This window comes from Pinus tabuliformis, chromosome 1_2, assembly GCF_031772625.1.
Source record: "Pinus tabuliformis cultivar Carrire ecotype Pingquan chromosome 1_2, CPIR1, whole genome shotgun sequence".
Classification (NCBI taxonomy): Eukaryota; Viridiplantae; Streptophyta; class Pinopsida; order Pinales; family Pinaceae; genus Pinus; species Pinus tabuliformis.
Genome location: NC_142298.1, coordinates 1,176,254,277 through 1,176,279,431, shown reverse-complemented (window position 1 = coordinate 1,176,279,431; position 25,155 = coordinate 1,176,254,277). Strand labels below are relative to the sequence as shown.

The 25,155-nt window shown below is 37.5% G+C and overlaps 1 pseudogene; it reads left to right on the top strand.

Moving 5' to 3' along the window:
* The first annotated feature begins 313 nt into the window (after positions 1 to 313).
* LOC149210420 (calmodulin pseudogene) lies at positions 314 to 763 on the top strand (annotated as a pseudogene).
* Positions 764 to 25,155: the final 24,392 nt, after the last annotated feature.

Sequence of the window (25,155 nt, the reverse complement as noted above, 5' to 3'; positions counted from 1 at the left end):
TATCTGAATGTAATAGGCTTTGATTGGAGGTTGACCAGTTTCTAGTTGGTCAATTGGCAATCTCTAGAGAGCTAATTCATAAAAGTAACTAGGTTCGACCTCTTGAGTGACGTTATAGAATGAAATTTGTTGCAGGTGAGTCTGTGAATTCACTTAGATGAAGGAAGGTAAAAATAGATCAAGTCGTCCCTTGTTTTGTTTTGAGAAGGAATAAGGTTGGCAGGAGAAAGTAAGATCGATCTTGACATTGGGCAACCCAATCAGAGTACCCTCTTAGCTTCTCTGGTGGTCTATCTGCTTGCATTACGTGAAAATGATGGACAATATTACAGCGGAACATATCTCTGAGTTTAAGGAGGCTTTCAACTTGTTTGACAAGGATGGAGATGGATGTATCACAACAAAGGAGCTAGGAACAATAATGCGTTCTTTGGGTCACAACCCAATTGAAGCAGAGCTGCAAGATATGATAAATAAGATTGACGCAGATGGTAATAGTACCATTGAATTTTCCGAGTTCCTAAATCTCATGGCATGGAAAGTGAAGCACATTGATTCTTAAGAAGAGCTGAAGGATGCATTCCAAGTTTTTGACAAGGACCATAATGGTTTCATATATGTTTCTGAGCTATGCCACGTCATGACAAATTTACGGGAAAAACTCACTCATGGAGAAGTTGATGAGATTATTCGGGAGGCCAATGTCGATGGTGATGGAAAAATTAACTATGAGGAATTTGTCAAAGTAATGATGGCCAAGTGATTTCCATCGTTAAGATCAACAACGTTGTCTGTTTTTCCTTTATCAAGAAAGTTGGTGTTGTGCAGTCACTAGAATCTGGTTAGTGTGTCTTGTAGGCACGATCCTTTTAGGACCTTAGCAGTCAGCTTTGGATGAAAATTTGGGTACACCTTGCTATATGGAATTGTATAGGAAAGTTTTCTATCTGGTTATAACACTTTGATTGTCTTGGGTGATATATTTGTTAGACAAAAGTTGATTGTCTTGTAAAAGATTGTTCAACTAATGTATATCTTCTCGTGAAACTAGAGGGAAAGTATTTCACTTTCAGTTTTATGCAAGTGAAAGAAAGAGTCTATGACTGCACTTTGGATTTGCTTGATAATTATTGGTGCAAAGATAGGCTCCAGTAGAACAAAGAAGAAGTCAATCCGGAGGGAATTATATGTCCCTAGCCAATTATATGTCCTACGTGGAAGAGAGGGAAGAAGTATTTGTCTCCAGTCAACTGTCTGACCATCAGATGGAAACACTGAAATGAATCCTCATGGTCATCCCTAACTGAATATACCTCTTTTAGTTTCATATTAATCTGACTTTAGATTTTGTATGTCTGTCTGAATGTGTTTTGTATGGGTTGGTTGGAAAATGTGTATGCTTGAATTTATTTTGTCTTAGTTTGATTTGAATCTGTGGGTTTTTCGATGGGACATGGGTGATATGATCATTTTGGTATTGTCTATCGTACTAGGGATGTCAATGTTCTCGAGTGCAAGCTATGACACATTATTTTAATTTCAGGTTATGTCTGCTATAAGATTATGTGGGTTTGTCGATGGGGCAGGGGTCACATGATCATTGTGGTATTGTGTATCGTACTGGGGATGCCAGCCTTTTGGAGTGCCAACTATGACACATTATTTCAGTTTCAGGTTATGTCTGCTATAATATTACTTGCAATCTCAAGCACTTGTTCATTCAACATTAATAGTGCTAATTACTTATGGCCCAGAGTTGAATTTATTTTGTATGGGTCTATTGGAAAATGCCTTTCTTTGAATTCATGTTGTCTTGGCTTGATTTGGATATGTGGTTTTTCTTTGGTAAATGGGTGATATGATCATTGTGTTATTGTCTATTGTATCTGGGATGGATGTCAATGTTTTGGTGTGCAAGATATGACACGTTATTTTAGTTTTAGGTTATGGTTGCTATAAGATTGTCTCCAATGTCAACTGCATGTTCATCAACAGTAATAATGCTAAATATGATCTTCCACACTATCTTTAATTGTAAATCAGGAAACCATTACATGATGAATTTGTATAGTTCAATGTGATCTATCAGTAGGTTGCTCTTCAGTTGTTGGATTCCACCAAAGATCAAGCAGAATAACATAACATGAAACTTTTAGGGACATTGTCATAGTAGTTACCTTAGGGAGTGTCTTGAAATCATTCACAACTTTATCCCATGTTATTATAGACATAGTTACATCCATCCTTATATATTGTATACATGATATTTTTAGTGGAACCTCAAGCAAATCCAACATACTCATCCACTTGGCGAAACTATGGCTTTCTCCTATGTCTCTATAATCTACTTCTTTAGACTTGGCTTTGCATGTTGATTACTATTACCACTATCAAATGTTTCAGCTGAATCTTTATTGATATTATTGACATAACTGTTGCTAGAGGCACTTTTACGTAACTTTGGGAGGGCTTGGAGAGTTTCTATCGCAGATTTGATCTTTGAAGAATGAAAGTATGGAATATCATATTTCAAATCCAATTCAGTGACCCCTTCTAAACTTGCAGAGATCTAATCATTGACAGTATCATCAGAAGGCAATGCTTTAAGGCAGCCAGAGAAAACACAGAATCATCATTTAGATGGCTTTTGAAACCTTGAGTAGGGAAAATGATATTGTCTGACTGAGTAAGGTGATCTAATATGCACTAATTGCAAAATACATGATTGCAGATGGTGACAATGGCTTCTTCAGGGGCATCATTATAGAGGCCACAAAGAGCCAATGAACCTTCCAAACGATTTATCAAATCAATCTATTTTTCCCTTGGTAGCTTCATTACTTCTTCTACAGAACATCTCCAAGTAGAAACAGATAAGAGACTTTTAACAAAAAGAGGATGGTAGAAATGGATAAGTGACTTTTAACAAAAACAGGATGATCACGTGCTTAATGAAGACATAACAAAATTAATAATATATTTATATCTATGTTATTTTTCATAGTTGTTGCAGTAGCATAGACCTTGAATTGAGCTTCCACCAATAGAAAAACCTGAGCCTCTATGTATCGATGTTATCTACTACCCTAAAACAACAAATACCCACAAATCTCTCTCTCAGCGAGACATATGAGCCTCTGCATGTCGATGTTATCTACCACCATGAAACAACAAATACCCACAAATTTCTCTCAACAAGATATTTATTTATAGAAACATCCAAAAAGAGCGAGTCAAACTGATCAGAGCTGACCTGGGGTTTAAACAAAACCACCTATTGGCCCCAGAGCTTGAATTGAGCTTATGAATGAGCTTTAGGCAACCAGTAAAAATCACGTTCTCGCGCAGAGAATTCAACCTTCTGTAAGGTATGCGTTTTATGAGGTAATGTAATAATAGGTGCCCCATCAATGGTAGTACCTTTTTGCACTAGAGCATTACTATCTTCAGGACAACTTGGAGCTTCTAGTATCCTAAAATTGGATTTCTGGAAATCAAAAAATTTGTTTTGGAAATGAAATAATTATAAATGACATATGGATCATATTTAAGAAACCTAAATTAGACGAAAATATCATTAATAGAATTTTGGATTGGTGTCCCAGAGAGACACCACCTTTGTTTAGCCGGTAAACCCCAACATGCTCTAGCAACTTGGGTCCTATGATTCTTGATACTCTGAGCTTCATCTAGAACCACCCTAAACCAACCTAGTCTTGCAAGAGGGGGAGGAATAGGTTCAGTTGAGGAGCCATTTTCTCCCTTTCTACTATTTGTCTTCCTAATAGTCTTTGGTCTTTGAGGTATTATTTTTCTTTTTAAGAATAAAAGAGTCTATTAGACTAGAATTGATAGGATTTCTTTCAACTTCCCATAATCTCCAAGATGATGTTTTGGAACCTCCATGGAATAACTAGTCAAAACAATTTAATGCTTTTCTAGCTCATTAGGGCCATTTTTCCTGATGCTTCCATGATATACCACAACAAACAAATTTCCTTTTTTGATAATCTTCTCACAGATTTCTTGTGCCCATTGCTTAAGAACACTTGTTGGACACAACCAAAGTATTGGTGGATGGTTGACCTTTCTTCATAGAAAATGTTTTTCCTTTCCCCTTAATGTATTCCTCCAAATCAGTATCATTTGCATCATCATTGGATGTATTTATTTGCAAACATGTTGATACTACATCATCTTTATCTATATTTAGTGAAAAATGTTTCAACCTTTACTTGATTTGAATCTCCCTCAAGAGATATTTTAGGAGGATTCTCCTTTAAAATTAAAGAAATCATTGACACAATCTTTGACATCTATGAAATTTCATAAAATTAATTCACCACAACATTTTGTTTCCATAGTGACATGTGAAATTTCATAATATAATAACAAGTGCCACCAATAGAACTTTTAGGCAAAAGAATTGATTTAAACAGTATGTTGACGGGCCAAACTGTACCGCCAACGACTAAGGGGTCTCCCCGGTGTGAATTCCGAATTAGACCTCACAGCATTTGGGATAGGAGCCCCATCTGGTATGTGGGCTTGGCTGCCACCATGAATGTTTTCTGCTCTTGGTTATCAAATGAGAAGATGCCAGGGTGGGGCAAGAATTAAGTTCCTGGGCAACGAAACAAAATCAACCCAAGATTGAAAAATTGTAGAAAGAGGTGCCAGCGAGTTACAACAATGATAAGAAGAGATGAACAATGAGAGGGATTAGTGAGCTAAAACCCCATCGGACATAATAAACAAGAACATGCTAGAGGTTAATTGCAAAGTAGTTCACCATAGGTTATTGACATGGAAAAGGACAAGTAAACACAAATTTAGAAGCGAAAAATAAATGCAACTACTATGTATCAGTACATAACATCTGGCATATATGCAAGCACACATACAAATATGCTGAAGGTACCAAACAACTAATACAACCACCATGAGTGAGCATGGGAATAAGTGCAAAGGTAGCATAAAATAATCTTATTAATATTGCTGCAACTTCAAATACATATAATGCAATTGGTCAATACCCAATAGTGGAACATGGGCTGTTCATATCGTAGCCCGATGTCACAACCATAAAACCACTACCAATCCACTCAACTAGATACCAAGAGCTCAGTGACCTATCTATCTATCTATCTATCTCTGCCTCCACTCAAGTGATAAAAGTCATTTAAGTGAGGGATGAGGGCACATTTATAGAGGTCAGGTGACCTTTCCCCTACCATGACCTTTAGCCTTCCCTCGTGCCCTTTCAGCTACCTTCATGCCTCTTGAGCTTCCTCACTACTCTCTCATGCCTACTGCCTAGTACATGCTTAATTTATCTCAAATTAATTTATGGCATCATAGGAGAACATTTACACTATCATAAAAAGGAGAAGAATATGTAGAGGGTTCTTGTAGACCCTAGAATGCTTATCACCAAGGCAGTTGCTAGAGTACAATACCAAATTGTGTGTTTCCTTGGCTGTATGGAATGCCATCGTGTCTCAATCAACCATGCTGAGACGACTTATTTACTGGTTGGACATCCTAGCTGCAGGTCTTCCCGTAAGTAACCCTAGATCTCTCCTCATAGGTCGGAGTCCTCACCCTCCTATACCTTGTAAGATAGTAACCATAGTTAAACACGATGATAATTGCAAAACCACACCATAAATGTAACAAGATATAAATAAATAATAATAATCACAAAAACCGAAAAACACTTTGGACCCCTAGATAGTCCTATCCTATGCTACACTGAAGTCAATTAATGAGATCTTTATGATGTGTCTCTGGGCTCCAAAATGCTTACAATAGTTCTTGGAAGGACCATCCATATCTCCCAGTGCTCTAATCAATGATCAATAGGTGTTTTAGGGTGAAGGACCCAAAGCATTTGTTATCTTCTATAGAGGAAATGCAATGTTAAGAGGCATGTAGCTTCCCTGGCTTCAAGATCCAACATTCTAATGCATGTCGCCAACTTCCTGGAATTTGATGTTGGATGACTATGGAGTTTTCTTCTCAATTCCATATATGTTCATCCACAATCCAAATATTACAGTAGTCAATGGGAATGTCATTTCATGAGAAAAATTGGTAATGTAACTTCTACTGTTCCGAATAAAATACAAATCCATCAAGAATATTGTCACACAGTCCTTCTATAACTCCCTTATTATTTGGACATTGATAATATCTCCCTTTTCCATCAGTAATGCTATCCAAGAGATGATTTGTAACCAGTGAACCCGTGGGCAGAAATTGTTTGTCCTTAATTTGCTTCATAATTTCATTTGTCTCATGGTTGCTGCGTCTTCTCATCATTATTTTAAGGCAAAAATGCATAATGCTTGTTTTCCACTGCTCCATCCAACATATCCAAATGGTTTGAGAAGACCCTATTCAAATCAAATCATGTCATTTCATGACCCAAGTGTGTATCCCACAACCTCATAGTCGTCAAATCAATCACATTTGGAAATGCGACTTGAAGCAGTTCGACAACCTCATGATATGTTGAAAAAATGTGACCTTTGGGAGGAAAGTTGATCTGTGAGGTAGTTTGCGACTTCCAGAAGGTCGCAAAGTCGTGATATAACATAGTCGCATCCTTCGGCTAACTTCCCTATGATATAAGAACACGATGATGTGACTTGCTGGAACTACGACTCATTGGAGATCGCAGGGTCGCAACTTAATGTAGGATGCATGTCTGGCTGCCCACTTGAGGTCTTTGAGTGTGACTTAGTGACCATTAGTCACGCAGTCGCATCTGGAGCAAAATCACACTTCCAACACTTGTTTAAGGCTCCAAAATTGTGATCTTGCGACTCAGAGAAGCAACATGGTTGTAGGTCGCATTTATAACTTCGTCTCTGAGCATTGACTCCTATGACTTCGCGACTTCCCAGCTGCAGTGATGGTCAAGCCAAAGTCTCAACCTCGATCATGAAAGATAATCTGTGTTATGTTTCAATCAAGACAACTTGACAATTTACAAGTGAGTGAAGTCTTTGAAGTATAAGATCTTCGGGACGATCCATTGACAATAAGATGAATCGGCCCTAGCTAAACCATACGGCTAACTCACTCACAAAAAACAAGGCTACCGCTATATAGGCAAGCAAGGTCTTGAAGTTCTGAAGTTATTCCATGATGCATTATAGTTTAACCATGATTGCCAAATCTGAACATCGATCACATCCTGCTCACTCTTGATCGTCCTTGGTAGCTTGATATTCTTTTGAGGACTCAAACCTGGTGGTCAAAAAAATAAAAAGAAACTCTTCAACGTGATGCCTGAACCTTTTCTTTCTAAAGGTATGGTTTCATATTACTGCATAATTTCGGCCACCCACCGTTATTACATCACCGAAACTTTTTGACGACATAAAGTGTGATGCATATCGGTGCATTTTTTTAATGAGAGGAAGTTTAACAATTACCCCATGACTAGCGCTATCTTACCTCTTTGTCATAATGATTAAGGTCTAGGGAAAATGGTAGTGGCGGAGTTGTTTCAACATATATCCATACAACAACCACTAGTATGCCTGATATATGTATGTATATTAATCATACAGTCTTCCCTGCTTATGTTCCCTCCTTGTCAAAACCTTTCAAGCCTACATTTGAGATTAGTTTTGTTGGGTGTTTTTGTTTATGAGTGAAGAGACCCCCCAATACAAATTTTGGGTGCATTGTGATGGCCCAAAATCCAAAACAAAATCCATTTATAAATTTCACACATCCACCATGCCACGTGATTAAGGAATTCTGGCATCAGAGCGCCTTAGTGATGTCGTGCCAAGGGACCACTTATGCAAATGTAGCCTAGTTTGTGGTACCTTCAGGGCATCCTGAAAGAGTAGATGAGATAAAAAATAAGCTATATCGCAATAGTGACACTTTTGTGTGAAAAATAAATGAATAAATACACTAATTTATTTGAGGAGCCTGAATAATAAATGAACCCAACTAAGATGTTATTTTATATTGGTTGATGAAAACATGCTTAAGTTTGGAGGCCAACTCAACATTCTGGTGCTTTCATGGATTTATTAATTACAATCGATTTTGATCACACACGATGCCTGAGGGGTGATGCACTCATAGAGCGAGTCTCTTGAAACAATTATGATGGTTGGGAACGAAAGCCTTGAAAAAAACCTAATGTGCATGCCGTGATGGGGAATCAATCAAGAACCTAGGGTCCCATGACATGCAACAATTTCTTCCATGATGACCGATAATGTTGATGGGAACACACTCTCAATGGGATGCGAATTCGGTCAACACCGAGGGGGATCACCTTTTCCCATTGATGGTTTCTCCCAAACCTCAAAACTATCCATCGTTTGAAAAGCCAAATTGCATGTACATTTTCTCTAATGGGCTCCAAAATCATGAGACTCTTGACAGATTAATAAAGCCATCAACCTTCGAAACCCTAATGCGGTCCCAAGGCATATGTCTGAGATAAAACATGGCGTGTAAATGCAATGTACGAAAGGTGAGTGGGCGCACAAGAAGGAGTTGGATGGGAAAATTCACGGGGAGAGAAACCAGTTGGGGGCCCTATCAAAACCCTATGGGGCGACTGGTGGGGTACCTAGAATTTTGAATATGCCCAAAATTTGGGTGGTGTTGTAGTGGTTACAACAATTGGCGAACCACTCGTAGAATCCAATATCTCTGTCAACATCCCTGTAGTAGTCCGAGTGCGAATAATGATGCAAGGGAATATTGAACAGATGCTATGGGCACCTTTTGTATTGCCATGACCTTTGCAAATATGCCTTCCCTCATTCCTTGGCTAGGTCTTGCGATTCAATAACACCCCATTGACAATTCACACATGCCTGTAGTTGATGATGAAGCAAAGAATAGGGTAGAGGGCTTGTTGTTTCATCATTTAAAAAGAAATTTTCTAGTGTTTCTCCACTTAAAGTGGGCTTGGACAGTGTCCCGACAGAGTCACTTCAAGAAATCACAAATGTTGCTCTGCTGCCAACGAGACTGGTCAGTACCTCGACGGAGTCTGCATTATGTCTCTATGTAGGAGGCCTTTTTCGATCCTTTACCCTTTATTTGGTTTCTTTTTCTTTTAAGTGTGCATTTGCACTTATTTCTGGGTGTTCATTGTGCCAGGGTGGATGAGGGATCCTGACTTATTTGCGAGCAAGAATGGTTGTTTCTTGTTTCACAGAAACTAAGAGATATCCTAATTTAGGTTTTCCCTCATGCTAAGCTTCCACATCTCATTTCCAGTTAGCAAGTGAAAAAGAACACAAGTCATTGAAACCACCAAGACCACACTGGGCACTAGGTTCAAGTTATGGGTATAGGTCATTCAAACAGATTAGGGTGCCCTATGAGCAATTTGTTCTTATCCTCCCTATTAATAAATTAGACTTGTAGGAGATATATTCAGGATGAAAATTTTATTACTGGCTCTAAGAGGGGCTACCCATTGTCGTAGCCATCACAACTTCACATAATCACAGGGCTAGGATTTTAGTTCTAGGGCCAGGTGACCAAGAAACTCTCATATGGTTTACAAAATGGTGTGAGGGGTTCAAAGGAATGTACTTGGAGTAATAGCAAAAAGTGTGACAAAGAAATTAATGGCACCACAGGTTTGAAATCTTCAGGTTCATGAAGGCTCATGCAGTGGCATGCAACATAGGTGAATTTCCAGGGTAGGTCAGAGGTGAATATGTGCCAAGCGAGAAGGGAAGTGTATGATGAAATGCAACAAATGCGGTGAATGACATAATGTAATGCTATATGTAGAAGAGATCAACTAATTGAAATTAAAGGACCAATGCAATGCATATGAAAAGATTTCATGAATGCTATTAAAAAACAAATGAGCAGGGAACTAACAACCTACAGTAAAGAAAATGAAGCATGACAAATAGGGAAAATTTTAAGAACCCCCCCTAAATTTATATGTATAATAAATGGGCAAATCTCCATGGTATATAGGAAAATTGGAAGGCGATTTTATCAATAATATAATATAATATGTATATATAATTTTTTTTGGCGAATCTCTCACTAGATTATATTATCTTGTAAAAGCATGGCGAATATTTTACTCAATTATAAAATCTTGTAAGATCTTGGTGAGTCTTTCACTAAATAATAAAACTTTGTAAAGTCCTAGTGAATCTTAGCATTGTGAACTCTTACATAATTTTTTTGAAAAAGTATAAAACCATATATGACAAGAGCCACATGGTGGCAATATCACTGTTTTTTTTCACATTTCAACGACATGGAACTTGTTTATAAAATTATAAAAAAGCCAACCGAGTCACTTATAATATGCAGGTAAGTTTATAATAGAGTCTGATACCTCTACTGTGCTTGTCTTCATTCAAGTGTCATAGCTGCTATACTTAACACTGTGAATCACAACTCTCTCAGAACTCAACTCTATAGTGTAATTAAATCATTTGGAAATTGAATCTGACAACTCTATAAAAAGGATTAGTGAAATAGAAGCTTTTGTGAATGAGCCCACTAGCTATCACTGCTAAACAATCAATCTAGACTATGAAGTCTTCTATCTTGATCACGATCGTGCTCATGATCAGGGGAGTGCGACCACCTAGCCTGACATAATGGCCATCATAGCTTCCAACAATCAACAACCACCTTGCAAGGACATCCTGGCTCATGTCTCATGAATTTTATTCATCAATCTTAACTAATATAAATCTTATAAAGATAATATTAGAATCCTCTCCAGATTCACTATTAATACAAGGGTAAGGGAAATTTTCTAGCTCAAGGCACCAGCCAATACCAACTTTGGTATTTGTGACCCCTTTGTGGGGATGCACCTACCCTGCCCTGTTGGGTTTCTGCCTTGTAACATAGTTCAAGGATCACAAGACTTTCCAATCTTCCTACTCCATTAGACACACTTTATATGCTATACATAGTGAATGGAAAAGAAGCATTATAGAACACACAATTTCATAGAAGGAAGAAAAATCTTAGCCAGTTCAATATCAAAATCTTAACCACTAATTAATAAAGAATAACAAGTAGTGTAATGAATTGTTCTGAGTTATTTATTTACAAGCTGTAAAGAATGTAGTGGAATGGAAAATATTACTTAGACAACCATTCAATATTTTCTACTAATATGTTTTTACATGTACATATGAAATTAAGAGCATTGTTGAATACAAAGTTTCCTTTTCTCTTGCCTCCATTTTGACAAATCAGTGTGAAATTAGTGTCACTATGAATCTCCTTTCTCGTGTGGATGTTTTGACAAATCAATGTGAAATCAAAGTCACTTTGAATTTCCTTTCCTGCGAGCAATCACATCCACATTTTATTAGTAAAAGATAATCTACTATATATTATGTTCAAGAAACTGACTGCAATCTACAGTGGAAACGAGACCTCAATTCTTATTCTGAATTTGAATATCTCAGGACAACCTAAGAGATAAAAATGCATATGGCCTTAGTAGCTAGAAAACAATAACTCCGTCATTACAAGACCACCTAGATTTTGACACTTAATCTAAATAATGGCACTAGTTGTAGTGCTTATTTGCATTAACACCATGGAAAAGCAACAACAATGTTTCAAAGCACACTTACTGGAAAATTTGTAACGTTCCGAGAATATTTAATGATAGCATCTGAACCTCATAGCTATGGAGGGGAAACTAGGGAACCCAAATCTTGGAAGATATCTCATACCAAATTTGAGAAAAAAATAAGAAAGAGAAAAAATCAAAATCTATAAATCAAGCAATGAATTGTTTACAAATAAAATACAATTCCTTTAACTAACAATTAAATTGTGGTGATATATTTAAATATTTAGTAAGAGGGGAACTTCAAACCATGGAATATTACCTTTGTCATCACTGTCATCCATCAATGACTGAGATTACAAATCAATACTTATGGAAAGATTGTAAGAAATTCTGTGAAATAGTAAAGCATAACCTCTATTTTCAAGAAACAAAATTAGGACATTGTTACATCAAGAGCCATAATTGATACATAATCAATGAATCAAGTCCTTGTATAGCAAAAGCTTGTTTCACAACCTCTATTTTCTCAATAACAAAATCAAGACATTTTATGTGGTTATTGCCAAAAGGAAACTGCGTTCTAATTTGGAAGAGGATCTTATCAAAAGACATGGATTTATTGAAAGCTACAGAGCCTGATGGGTTACTTAAAAATAAGTTGGAATATGGGATCATGATACTTAAATTGAAAAAATATGCTCTCCTTTTAGAAACATTACAATTATACAATGTTTTTTGAAAGCATTAGAATTTGAAATTGGGCCTTTCTACGAAAACAAATTTTCATTAACAGAATGTACTTTCCTACCTGAAACGTTGTAGATATCCAAGAAAAACTTGAAAAGCATAAGAGAACTTATCATAATGTACTTTCTTTCCTTCCTTAACATTCTTAAAGAGTTGAGGTTCCCCAAGTCATCAGGTAACTTTCGAAGGAAATGACAGTTAGTAATAGTCCAGTTCAGAACTGAATATGTGTCACAAATACGAGGAGGCACCTCCTCCAAATCACAAAAGTGCTCCACATTAAAATCTAGCATTATTGGAAGCTTAATGCTTGAATGGGTGTTATTGAACCTAGACATTTTTCCAATATTCACTAAAAGCTTAAATATAGCTTCTCTAAGTTCTACATGACTTTACTATGCTCTTGAAGCGGAGGCACATGCAACCTCTCCAAGTGAATAGTCGTAAACTAGGTGAAGATAAGGCTGATAGATCATTCAGTGTGGATCTCTTTAACCCATAATTGAATACTATGTCTCTCTTGAACCCATAATTGAATACTATTAGGACTTTCAAATTTTTCATGGAACTCAAAAATGTTGGAAGAAAGTATTTGCTTCCAGAAAAGAGTAAAACTAAAGCCTCTGCTTGAGGACAATTGATGTCACACCACTAATACTTCTCCATGGAATCTGTATAGGTAAAACACAAATGCGAAATTCCATTAGAATATTGTGTATGTTTATTGAATACACAAATGAAATCATTGCATTTCTTTAAAATATCTTTTGAAATCAAAATTACCAAAATTACATATCGATAACCTAGTGGGTGTAGGATAAAATTCACCCGTGTCATTCACATAAAGCATGAGAAAAAACCTAATACTATATATAAAACCAAGAAAAATTCAAATTCATCACTTCTAGGGACCTCATAACCACCCTGCCAATACACAAGTATGTTCTTGCTTGTAGTTAGAAAAATTACCCATATTACAATCTGTTTACTCCAACCTATGTTGGAAAGTTATAGAAGGATGACTAGTGCAATCAATCCATTCCTTTTAGCCCTGGATTTGTTTCAGTTTAAAACAGAAGTATACAAATATACTTTTCCAATTTCTACTGCTACTGAGCATTAGTTAATTCATAAGAAAGTATCTAAACATACAAACATAAATTCACACTCATGAATATCCCAACTTTCTATCAAATGCTATGACTATAGTGATGGAAATCACAATTATTTTAAAAATCCTGGAATCATGCCTAAGCATCCTCTATGAATGACCCAATGCCTTCCTGGTTAGCTCTCTACATTAAAGTTTCAACAAACAATATGACATTAGGCATGGCTTGAAGGTAACAAACCGCTGCAGAACTCAGGCATAGATGGCAAGTGCAAACCGCGTTTTCAAGATATCAGTTAGAAAATCCATAACATATAATAGCACAAATTGAGGAACTCATAATGTCCTTTGTCTGTTGAATATTGTAGCCAATTTTCTCACAGATTATACTGCAAAGCATAAAACTGCTCATAAATTAACGTAACACACAAGCTTCATATTCCTTGTGTATGACTTCATATTCCTTGTTTTTCTTCAAGTTTGTTGCCATCGACCACACAGACTAGAGATAAATCATGGAGGAACTTCATTGAAAGCATGGATATATAACATTGAAATAGTAACTGCACATATTTTGAATAAAATTTGTAATGTTTTACGATTGCAAAGAAAATTAAATATGTTAAAATAAAATGTGGAATCTGAATTTTCTTTCCAAGACCTAAATTATTAAAGATAATAACAAATCTTCCCAACCATTCAAGATAAATCTGATTAACTTGAATGCACATATTCTTTATTTCTGTTATCTAAATGTTTTACTCTCATGAAAAATAGATATTTCCATCTTAACATATCCTTGATCATTTGACATTGCCCTTGGTTAGTTTTTAAAGGTAATGGCTAAACATTTACAAAAGTTCTAATATTGTAAGCCTTACCATTTCCCTTTCATTTGTCAAGTTTAATTTCCACATTTTTTTATTTCAATGAAACATTAAAGGCTGCAAACTTTGTGGTTAAGATCCAACTGGTAGAAGAAGGATGACTTTCTATGAAGTTCAAACCACTCACAGGACCCTTTAATACCACCATGCTTATTTGGCATGCCCAGGGTCTACAGAACCACAAGACTGACATAATAGATTTCATGCTACAAGAAAATAGAAATACTTCAATCTCGACTTCCATTACATTTTTTTACATGCACTATATGTTCTACTCTGTCCTCTGAGATGGATATAGGTTCTCTATGAAGACACACCAAATAAAACTGAGTGATTTATGGCACAATGATTAAATAATGATAAGCCAACAAAATATGTACTATTCAACATAAGATATGCTCATTGAAGGGAAATATTACTGGCCGAGGATTTAGACTCCAAACACCTAATTGGAAGTTGGTTTATGTGGCCTCAAACCAGATGCACTTGGACTCATATCTTTTCCTTGACTAACCAGGGGAATGCCCGAATGCTTTTCCCCTCGTGAGGGATATGTGTCTGTCTGATCTCACTTATACGGGGGCTATATATTTGTTTAGCTTTTGCAATTTGGGGACTTAATGCAGACTCAGATCCATGAATTGGTGTGGAAGCACTCGAGCTAGTTATCTGTGGACTATATGTGTGTTTGACCTCACCACGACTTTGTGTAATAATCTCATCCAAAACTTCGCCATCATTTGCACCTGTCCCCATGCTTCCTAGTCCGAACCCCTGAATTCCAGCTTCCTGCAATCAATATATGTTACAGTTCAATTTATTACTATTCATGTTGCAAGGGTTATGAAATAGAATTGAGTAATATTTTTAAATTTTTTTTGATATGTTTCTTGCACTCACTATTATATTGCATGGCATTCTAGGGGCTTCTTCATACTCTAATGCATTCAATTCTTGAAGATGTGCTCCTTTGAAAAACTTGGGAAGGATATACTGCCTTGTTGGGACTAACAAGTTACACATGATCAGGAGTGGGAAGAGAACACCATCTATACGCACCCATGTGATAACAAAACAGGCCAACAAATAACATGTCTAGAAAATGGTGAAAGTGGCAATTGTCTTGAAAGGCACCATTTCATGAAATGTAGCATGATACTCCTGAAGTACTCTGTAACCATCAGTTCAACATTGATCACCTTTGAAAACTATTTTACAAGCATTAGATTCAATCACATTATAGTTTGAATAAAGTTCATACTTGTATTTACGGCTTGGAGTAGTGAAAAGAAACAATATCCTTTCCCAAAATTGATTTCCTAGCAAACTCTTTATGGCCATGAAGGCAAAGTAACCCCAAAGCATAGAAGTTGGGATCTTTCTAATGATGGGCATTGCTGCAAGGCAACCAACCACCATTAGAGATTGCAACAAATTACTCAATCGATGTTCTTTCACCTCAACAGGAAGCAGGTCATCCATGTCCTTGTCAACATTAAAAATTGATTCATCAATTGGGGCATCCATATTCCCAGTACGTGCGTCCAATTGAATTGTGGTCTCTTTCAATTCCTTAAATGCCTGCATAAATGGTTGGGACATGACAAGACAAATAAAAAAAGGGAGAGGAAAATTAGATAAAATGAAACACCCAAACTCAAAAATAAGACCATTACCAAGGCAGGTGGAAGTTGATAAACCAGTGGGGTTTGCATTTGCTCATAGGCTTCTTGCATGTTTCCGTATAATTGCCCTAAGGTTAAATTTTTCTGCATACTTTTCTGGAATGTTGTCACTAACTTGCTACGCACCAACTGTAACAAAAGTACTTGTAAGTTACTCATCTATAAAATGTCTGAATTGTTTCTTTGCCCTGAGAAGTTGCAATTGATAATTCCAATATATTGGTACCTGATGTTTGAGCGTAGCTAAGCTTTTCGTGTGCATGGGAGATTGAGGAATAACACCATTTGAAGGAGGTATGCCAACAAGACCACATAAAATAGTCTGCAACAATAAAAGGAAAATTTATGAATCCACTAGAGATTTTTTATGGAGATGAAAACAAAGAATGAAGAGTTAGATCAAGATTTCTTTAGGAGAGCAAGAGCTCTTCTAGAATAGGGTAGCCAGTGACAGTTGAACCTAAACATGAACTCTGACAAAAATTACAACATAGTTTTAAATAATAGATATATACTAAGGTAATTTGCATACCAAAAATCCTAAGAGAAGTAAGTCGTAATGGTATGAAGAAGGTTTTCTTAAGTTGAATTCCTTTTGTTGGGCAAGTTGGGATGCAACACTGTGATCAAAATAATAAAGCACTGCAATCATTTTTACCGGAATGAAAGCTCCAAAAATGTATAACAATGGCACATCAAGCATTTCCTGTGTGGAAAAATAAGTACTATTATTGCATGGAAACGAAAACAAAAAAAGGGAAAAAAAATGGATTCTATGTTTTGAGGTGGTGGATGAAAGGCAAGATCAGTGCCTTATCATGTTTGGGCTATGGGAGCATGCATTTTATGTCAAAGGGAGAATATAAAGAAGGATTATGGGTTATAAGCAGCCAAGGATCATCCCCCTGCCTTGTGTTGTTGCCACCCCCAACCTTCCAAAGTTCAAACCAACTGTCTTCCAATCAGCGGAAAGGCCAACACCACCGCCTTCCAAATCACTGAAGATTTATTGTAGGATTTATTTGGAGATCTTATACAATCCTCAGTAGACAGAGGTTGTATGTACTTCCAACTCACCACCTTTCTCAACAAGCCCTTCCTGTCTATAATTCTCTAGACATATTTAGCAGCCAGGGCTCTTTCCAAGCAATGGATATTTTAAGTGTCCCATGCTTACAGCTCTTTAGGAACAAAAGTTTTTTTCCATGAGACCCGAGGAATATTCTTTTTTCTGTTTGTCCCCAGCCCATAGGAATCTGAAACTAAGTCTTCTTACCTGTTCCAAGACCAGTTTGGGAATAAAGGAAAAAACACTCAGTACACAGGTATGGCTTCAAGTAGGGATTTCACCAGCACTAACTCACCCCCCATGATGATAACCATCTATTACACCATATTTGTTGGCATTATGATTCAAGTGTTGTCCTTGATGGCAACTCACTCAGAGGTTGGTACAGATGCTCAGAAGTTGGTACAGGTGATGGCAACTTAATCAGAAGACAGATTCTAGTACAGCTTGCCAAGGAAGTTCATACACGCAGGTTTGTTAAGCCCAAGTCGCGTGTACACGCAGGTTGGCTTCAGAAAAAGCGCGTGTATGTGGAAAAGTACCTTTGGTCCATGGCGGTTAGTCCTTGGAAGTTGTGCCTATGGTTTCGGACCATTGTGTCTCGACGGGCGTGTCGATCCCTAGTTTTGAAGTTGATGGTATTGTGTTTCTATGGTTTTGGCTCTTGGTATTGAACAAGGCCTAAGGCTATATAAGGAGAAGATCACTAGGCAAAGTGGTGTGGATGGTGTGTCTGACGCAGTGAGAAGATCTGGTAGTACTGGTTATCTGTTCGGGACGCTTGGCAAGAGTCGGATCTGACAGCGAAGGCAGAAGTAATCATTTCTAGATCTGCACGCGGGTTGCCTTTGGAGAAAGCGCGTATACACGCGGTTTTGGTACAGTGAAGTAGCGTATGCATGATAAGGGTTGATATTTCAGGTTGCTGCTGATTCTGGTGGCTGTTGCAGAGTTCTGGATTCTGGTTAGGGTTCTGTGTTCTTGATGACAAGGTTTCAGTGATTCTGTATTGGGTTGTTTAATGAATTATGATGCAAGTATAAGTTGATGATTGTATTGCGGTAATGTTTGCTTTGTACTCTTATGGATCCAGTATGAAAATGTATGAAACGTGGTCCCTGAAGGTTGTAGGGTCAGCACCTACGTACTAGTAAATGGATCAGCTAGTACAAGAGCTGAGGGGGTTGTAGCTCCCTTCCAAAAGTAGTTGGAAAACGAGAGAGAGGGTTGTAGCCCTCTGCAGGTTGTAGCCTGCGTGCTGGTAAAGGACTGCACCAGTACATTGTAAAAGAAGTTTCTCATTAAAGAAGAAAGAGACAAATTGCAGCAGGTGGTTTTCACCCACATTGGGTTTCCACCTTATATCATGGTGTTCATGTGTGTGGCTTTTGTGTGATGATCTATTCAGTTATACTGCACCTGTTTACTATTAATATGCTTAATAATATCCTGATGCATTTACTGAAGATAAGATTAACTGAATCATAAGATCTCTGCATATACGCTAGTTTCTTTAGACACAGTCGCGTGTACACGCGGGTTCACTTAACTGAAGTCGCGTATATGTTTCTGAGTATGAAATTGAAAAGTTTTATCTGATCTGATAATACTGATTCACCCCCCCTCTCAGTATTATTTCCAACAATTGGTATCGGAGCAGGTCCTTCAGAGGAAGCTTGATCGCTTGAAGGAAAAGATCCATCAAATGGCTAATCCAGAAAGAGAGGCACACGTCAGGCCACCAGTCTTTGACGGGAACAATTTTACTCACTGGAAGATAAGAACCACTGCATATCTACAGTCGCTTGGAGCAGAAGTTTGGGGAATCGTAGAAGGAGGATACAAATTCCCATCAGCAACTCCTACAGATCCAGCAGAGAAAAAGCAATATGAGCTCAATGCCAAAGTAGTTACTGTCCTATTGAGTACTTTGACTCAATCAGAATTTATGAAGATCATGCATCTCAAATCAGCTAAGGAAATATGGGACAAAATCGTTACAAGCTACGAAGGAGATGATCAGGTAAAAATAGCAAAGCTTCAAACTCTCAGAATCCGGTATGAAACTCTTAAGATGCGAAGTAATGAAAGCGTAGCTAATTATTTCCTGCGTATGGATGAGATTGTGAATTGTATGAGGGATCTAGGTGAAGAATTTGAGGAAGTTGTCCTAGTTCAAAAGGTTTTGAGATCTCTGTCTACTAAATTTGATTCTAAAGTATCTGCCATAGAAGAAAAGGAGAATGTGCGGAAAATTACCATGTCACAGCTTCACGGGATCTTAACTGCTTTTGAAATGCGACAAGAGGTACCACCAGAGGCCGCATTCGAAGTGTCAGAGGAAGAAGATGAGGTAAATTTTGTCAAGAATCTTGAACGGGGAACTGGACGGTTCAAAGATAAGCTACCTTTCAAATGTTTTCTATGTGGTAGAGTTGGTCACTATGCTGCTAGATGTCCTCATAACAAAGGAAAGATATATGAAGAAGATGGTAGAAGCTATTATACCCATATTAAAAGTTCATTAAATGATAGTGAGGATATTAGAAGTCTCATGGCACATAAGAAGAAGAATGCTTCATCCAATAATAGCGAGGATATTAAAAGTCTCATGGCACATGAAGAGAAGAATGCAGAAACTGAAGAAGTTGCCAAACTAAAAGAACTATTGGAGACAGAAACCAGGGTAAGGGAGAGATTGCAGGATATAGCAAAAGATCAGAGCACAACTATTCAGAGACTTGAATCAAAGATCCTCTCTCTAAAAGAAGATCTTGAAGATCAAGAACATGAAGTGATCAAACTAAAGCGACAAGTGGAAGAAGGGAGAAAAGCTGAAGAAAACCTAAGGAAGCAGTATCTGAAAAAGGAAGAACAACATCAGGTTGAGGTAAATATCTTGAAAGGTAAACTAGAAGAAAAGGATAAGCTCTTACGATTTCAAGATAGTTCTAAAGTCTTGGATGATATTCTTAATAGTCAAAGATCTCCTGCTATCAAGACTGGTCTTGGTTTTCATGAATATGTTGAAGGTGAATCTAGTTCACAAGGTGAAGCAAGAAACTCTAATGAGAAATCTGAAATGCTCAAGGAACAACCAAGGAAAGAAATTTCTCAAGGAAGATCCTTTACTCCTAACTATGGACGTGATAGACGATTATTTCCTCCACTGAATAATGTTGAATGTTATGTATGTCATAATCTTGGACATGTTGCAGCCAGATGCAGAAGTAGAATGGTTCAAGAAAGATCATCGCATCCCAGGTATTTCAGAGGGTATTGCTTTGCTTGCAATGCATATGGACACAAAGCAATTGATTGTGATAGAAGGAACATGAAAAATATAAGGTGTTATACATGCAACAACTATGGGCATAAAGCAAGGGAATGCAGGAGCAGATTTCAAAATTCAAGACAAGGGGACCATACATCATCACAGTTGCAGGAATTGAAGAAGACAGAGACAGAAAGGTGTGGGATAACTCAGTCAACTGACATAACAGACACAGGGGAATCTGAAAGTGATGAAATTCAGTATTCCATCCTGCATACGCTGATATAATGAAGACAAGTCGCGTATATACGCGAGTTACAGGCTGCAAAGTCGCGTATATGGAGAAAGGGCAGCAGAACAGACCCAGGTTCAGTCATGGTTGGCTCAGGCTCAGGGGGAGCAGAACAGACTCGGGAAATGGTTCAGACATGGTTGGCTCACACTCAGGGGGAGAATATTCTTCAAATAATGCATTGTTGGCATTATGGTTAGAAGTTGTTGATAAAGTCTTGGTCTAGATATTTCATCACTATGTCATGTATCTCTTTTATGATGTCAAGGTCATGTAATGGCCTATGTTGGTTTCCCCACTATGCCTGGGATGAATGATGAAATGTTCATGTATTATCATGTATCTTCACATGGTTAGGTGGATGAGTCAATATTGGTATATCCCCACTAGGTTGGGTGATGAATGTATGTTGAGTCTTTTGGTGATAGGAAGGTCTTCTATGATGTATAAGTCTTTGTTCTTCTTGAAGAACATCTTTTGCAGAACTTGCCTACAGTCAAGGGGAGCATGAACAGCACAATTCAGCAAGAGCAGGATGGATAGATTGGTACACTTTGGCATACACAAAGGGGGAGCACATTTGGAGATTTCAGCAGGTACTTAGGGGGAGTATGGACAGCAGAAGGTATACCAAAGAAGAGAATATCTTGGTCCACCCTTTGCCCTTGATGTCAAAGGGGGAGAGTGACTTGGTGTGGTGGTTGCCATCAAGTCCAAAGGGGGAGATTGTTGGCATTATGATTCAAGTGTTGTCCTTGATGGCAACTCACTCAGAGGTTGGTACAGATGCTCAGAAGTTGGTACAGGTGATGGCAACTTAATCAGAAGACAGATTCTAGTACAGCTTGCCAAGGAAGTTCATACACGCAGGTTTGTTAAGCCCAAGTCGCGTGTACACACAGGTTGGCTTCAGAAAAAGCGCGTGTATGTGGAAAAGTACCTTTGGTCCATGGCGGTTAGTCCTTGGAAGTTGTGCCTATGGTTTCGGACCATTGTGTCTCGACGGGCGTGTCGATCCCTAGTTTTGAAGTTGATGGTATTGTGTTTCTATGGTTTTGGCTCTTGGTATTGAACAAGGCCTAAGGCTATATAAGGAGAAGATCACTAGGCAAAGTGGTGTGGATGGTGTGTCTGACGCAGTGAGAAGATCTGGTAGTACTGGTTATCTGTTCGGGACGCTTGGCAAGAGTCGGATCTGACAGAGAAGACAGAAGTAATCATTTCTAGATCTGCACGCGGGTTGCCTTTGGAGAAAGCGCGTATACACGCGGTTTTGGTACAGTGAAGTAGCGTATGCATGATAAGGGTTGATATTTCAGGTTGCTGCTGATTCTGGTGGCTGTTGCAGAGTTCTGGATTCTGGTTAGGGTTCTGTGTTCTTGATGACAAGGTTTCAGTGATTCTGTATTGGGTTGTTTAATGAATTATGATGCAAGTATAAGTTGATGATTGTATTGCGGTAATGTTTGCTTTGTACTCTTATGGATCCAGTATGAAAATGTATGAAACGTGGTCCCTGAAGGTTGTAGGGTCAGCACCTACGTACTAGTAAATGGATCAGCTAGTACAAGAGCTGAGGGGGTTGTAGCTCCCTTCCAAAAGTAGTTGGAAAACGAGAGAGAGGGTTGTAGCCCTCTGCAGGTTGTAGCCTGCGTGCTGGTAAAGGACTGCACCAGTACATTGTAAAAGAAGTTTCTCATTAAAGAAGAAAGAGACAAATTGCAGCAGGTGGTTTTCACCCACATTGGGTTTCCACCTTATATCATGGTGTTCATGTGTGTGGCTTTTGTGTGATGATCTATTCAGTTATACTGCACCTGTTTACTATTAATATGCTTAATAATATCCTGATGCATTTACTGAAGATAAGATTAACTGAATCATAAGATCTCTGCATATACGCTAGTTTCTTTAGACACAGTCGCGTGTACACGCGGGTTCACTTAACTGAAGTCGCGTATATGTTTCTGAGTATGAAATTGAAAAGTTTTATCTGATCTGATAATACTGATTCACCCCCCCTCTCAGTATTATTTCCAACAATATTGACATCTCCTTTTCAACCTTATAAACCATCCACACCCATTCTATTTTTTCGCAGTCACTGAATTTAGATAAAAACTTAGCGCTGCGATTACAATTGAGCTAATTGAGCACCCAGATTACAATTATTGTATTGGGGACATTTTTATTCGACTGGCATCTATTGCAGAGCTACTAGAAGTGTCTGGTGTTGTTGAATCATCAGTTGATGATAAGGTGTGTCAAAACATCTCATCACTTGAGAATTGTATGAAAACAGAAAATGATTCAAACATTGAGAAAGATTGTGAAATGGAGCCAAAACCTAAGTATTGTATTAGAATAAAGCTATCTTCAAAACATATATCTTTGAGAAAAAGACAAAAATCTAAGGCTGGTCTGGCCTTTGAGGATCAGTCTGGTGATGATAAAGAAATTGAACTGAAGCCAAAATGTGTAAATGAGACCAAAATTACAGAGAAAAGTTTCTAGCAAGGGTCTTCAAGAAGGTGTAAGGCTAAAGTAGGTATGGATACCGAAGAATCAGATTTATCCTCGATTGGGAATATTATAGGTCTCAAAAACGCGGATATTGAAGTGATGTGAGCAGATGGAATGATTTAAAAAGTAAGTGCTCTCTTGTTTTTTATTGGATCTATTCTTTGTTACATTGATGTTTACTAACAACAGATGGCAAAGAATTTCAGATGATTAGTCATATTTGACAATCATAAACAACTAGATTTCCAAATAAAGTTTTGTTCAATAGTCTTGAAGAACTAGAAGCACCACAATCCAGCTACACTAATGGTGCAAATCCTTAGCAAAAGTGGAAAAATAATTTTTCTTAAACATGGTATACTTGATCATGTTACTTATATAGGTTTCCATCTATTTTACAAGTCTCCAAAGAGAAAGTCACTAGTGAGATGATGTAGGCTACGATACAATGGGCCAATAATCTTTTTATCCACACAACCAATATACGAGTCAGCGTACACAACCTAGATCTTTGAAATACTCGTGCTCTTGAGCACTACAAGTAGTGATGTGTCTACTGGGCTCCAGGCACAACATTTTCTGGGAGGGAACATGGTGGCATAAAAACAAAGAAACAAACAACAAAGTTGTCAGCATTAAGAAAAATTGTTACCAGACATCCTTTGATCATATTCCAAAGAAAAAATATAATGTTTCTCCTCACCAAGAGAAGATCAATTCCTGTTGGCTCAAGACCTTGAACATGCACCTAACCACAAAGCAACTAACAGGGTCAACGCTGTTAAAACTTCACAAAAATTGATCATAACCAAAACAACTTTAGCAAGAAGACATGTCAATCACTAATGAAACAATGTAAGAACCTAAATTCAGACATAATTTCTTACACAAACAAGATAATTCTACATCTATGGTTGCAAAACAATGATCAGATACTTAGCCAACCTCTTCTAAAGAAGCACAGGATCACATGAAGCAACGAGCAGGGATCATCTCCATCATTAATCCAAAGAGTTCAAAAATGCAGTGCTACCCATGAGCAAACAACACCAACAATGAGCTATCCATGTAGATCAAGATAATCAAAGAGTTACTTCATCATCAATGCAAACATATGGTTCATGAAATCCATTGAAGAAAAGACATCAATATCATAGAATATACCCTTATTCTCAACAAGGCACCCATAGCATTAATTCAACAAGGATACAATGTCACTAAAAGCCTTTGTAAAACCATCAAGAACAAGTAGGTTTAAATTTTGAAATATAACTGGAAAAAAACTATGCCTCACAATCAAAAAACGTGCTTCAAAAACAAGGTCACTAGTATATATCATATTGCAAATTTTAACATGACTGCTTGCTCAGAAACAAACATCATTTATATACAACATTTCACCTTTTTCTATGGGCTGGACTGTTGAGAAAATTTTCATGGTTAGAATCCAAAATAAGCATTCTCTTTCACAGTTCACCATTAGAACCTTGCATGATTCAAAGAAAGGATTCCATCACCATTGAGATGTTAAAATCAAAACCAGCATAAAAACCACTTGAATATCATATTCTCTACACATCAACATAACAAGTAAATACTCGCGCTATAAAGCATAGAAAACCATATTGCGCAATATTATAAAATACCCTGTCAGTAACAACAGATGGCAAATAATTTCAAATGATCAGTCATATTTGACAATCGTAAACAATCTAATTTCCAAATAAAGTTTTGTTCAATAGTCTTCAAGAACTAGAACCACCACAATCCAGCTACACCAATGGTGCAAATCCTTAGCACATGTGGCAAAATATTTTTTTTTAAAACATGGTAAACTTGATCATGTTACTTATACAGGTTTCCATCTATTTTACTAGTATCCAAAGAGAAACTCACTGGTGAGATGATGCAGGCTACGCTACAACAGGCCAATAATATTTTTATCCCCATAGCTAATATACAGGTCAGGGTACAAAACCTAGATCTTTGAAATAC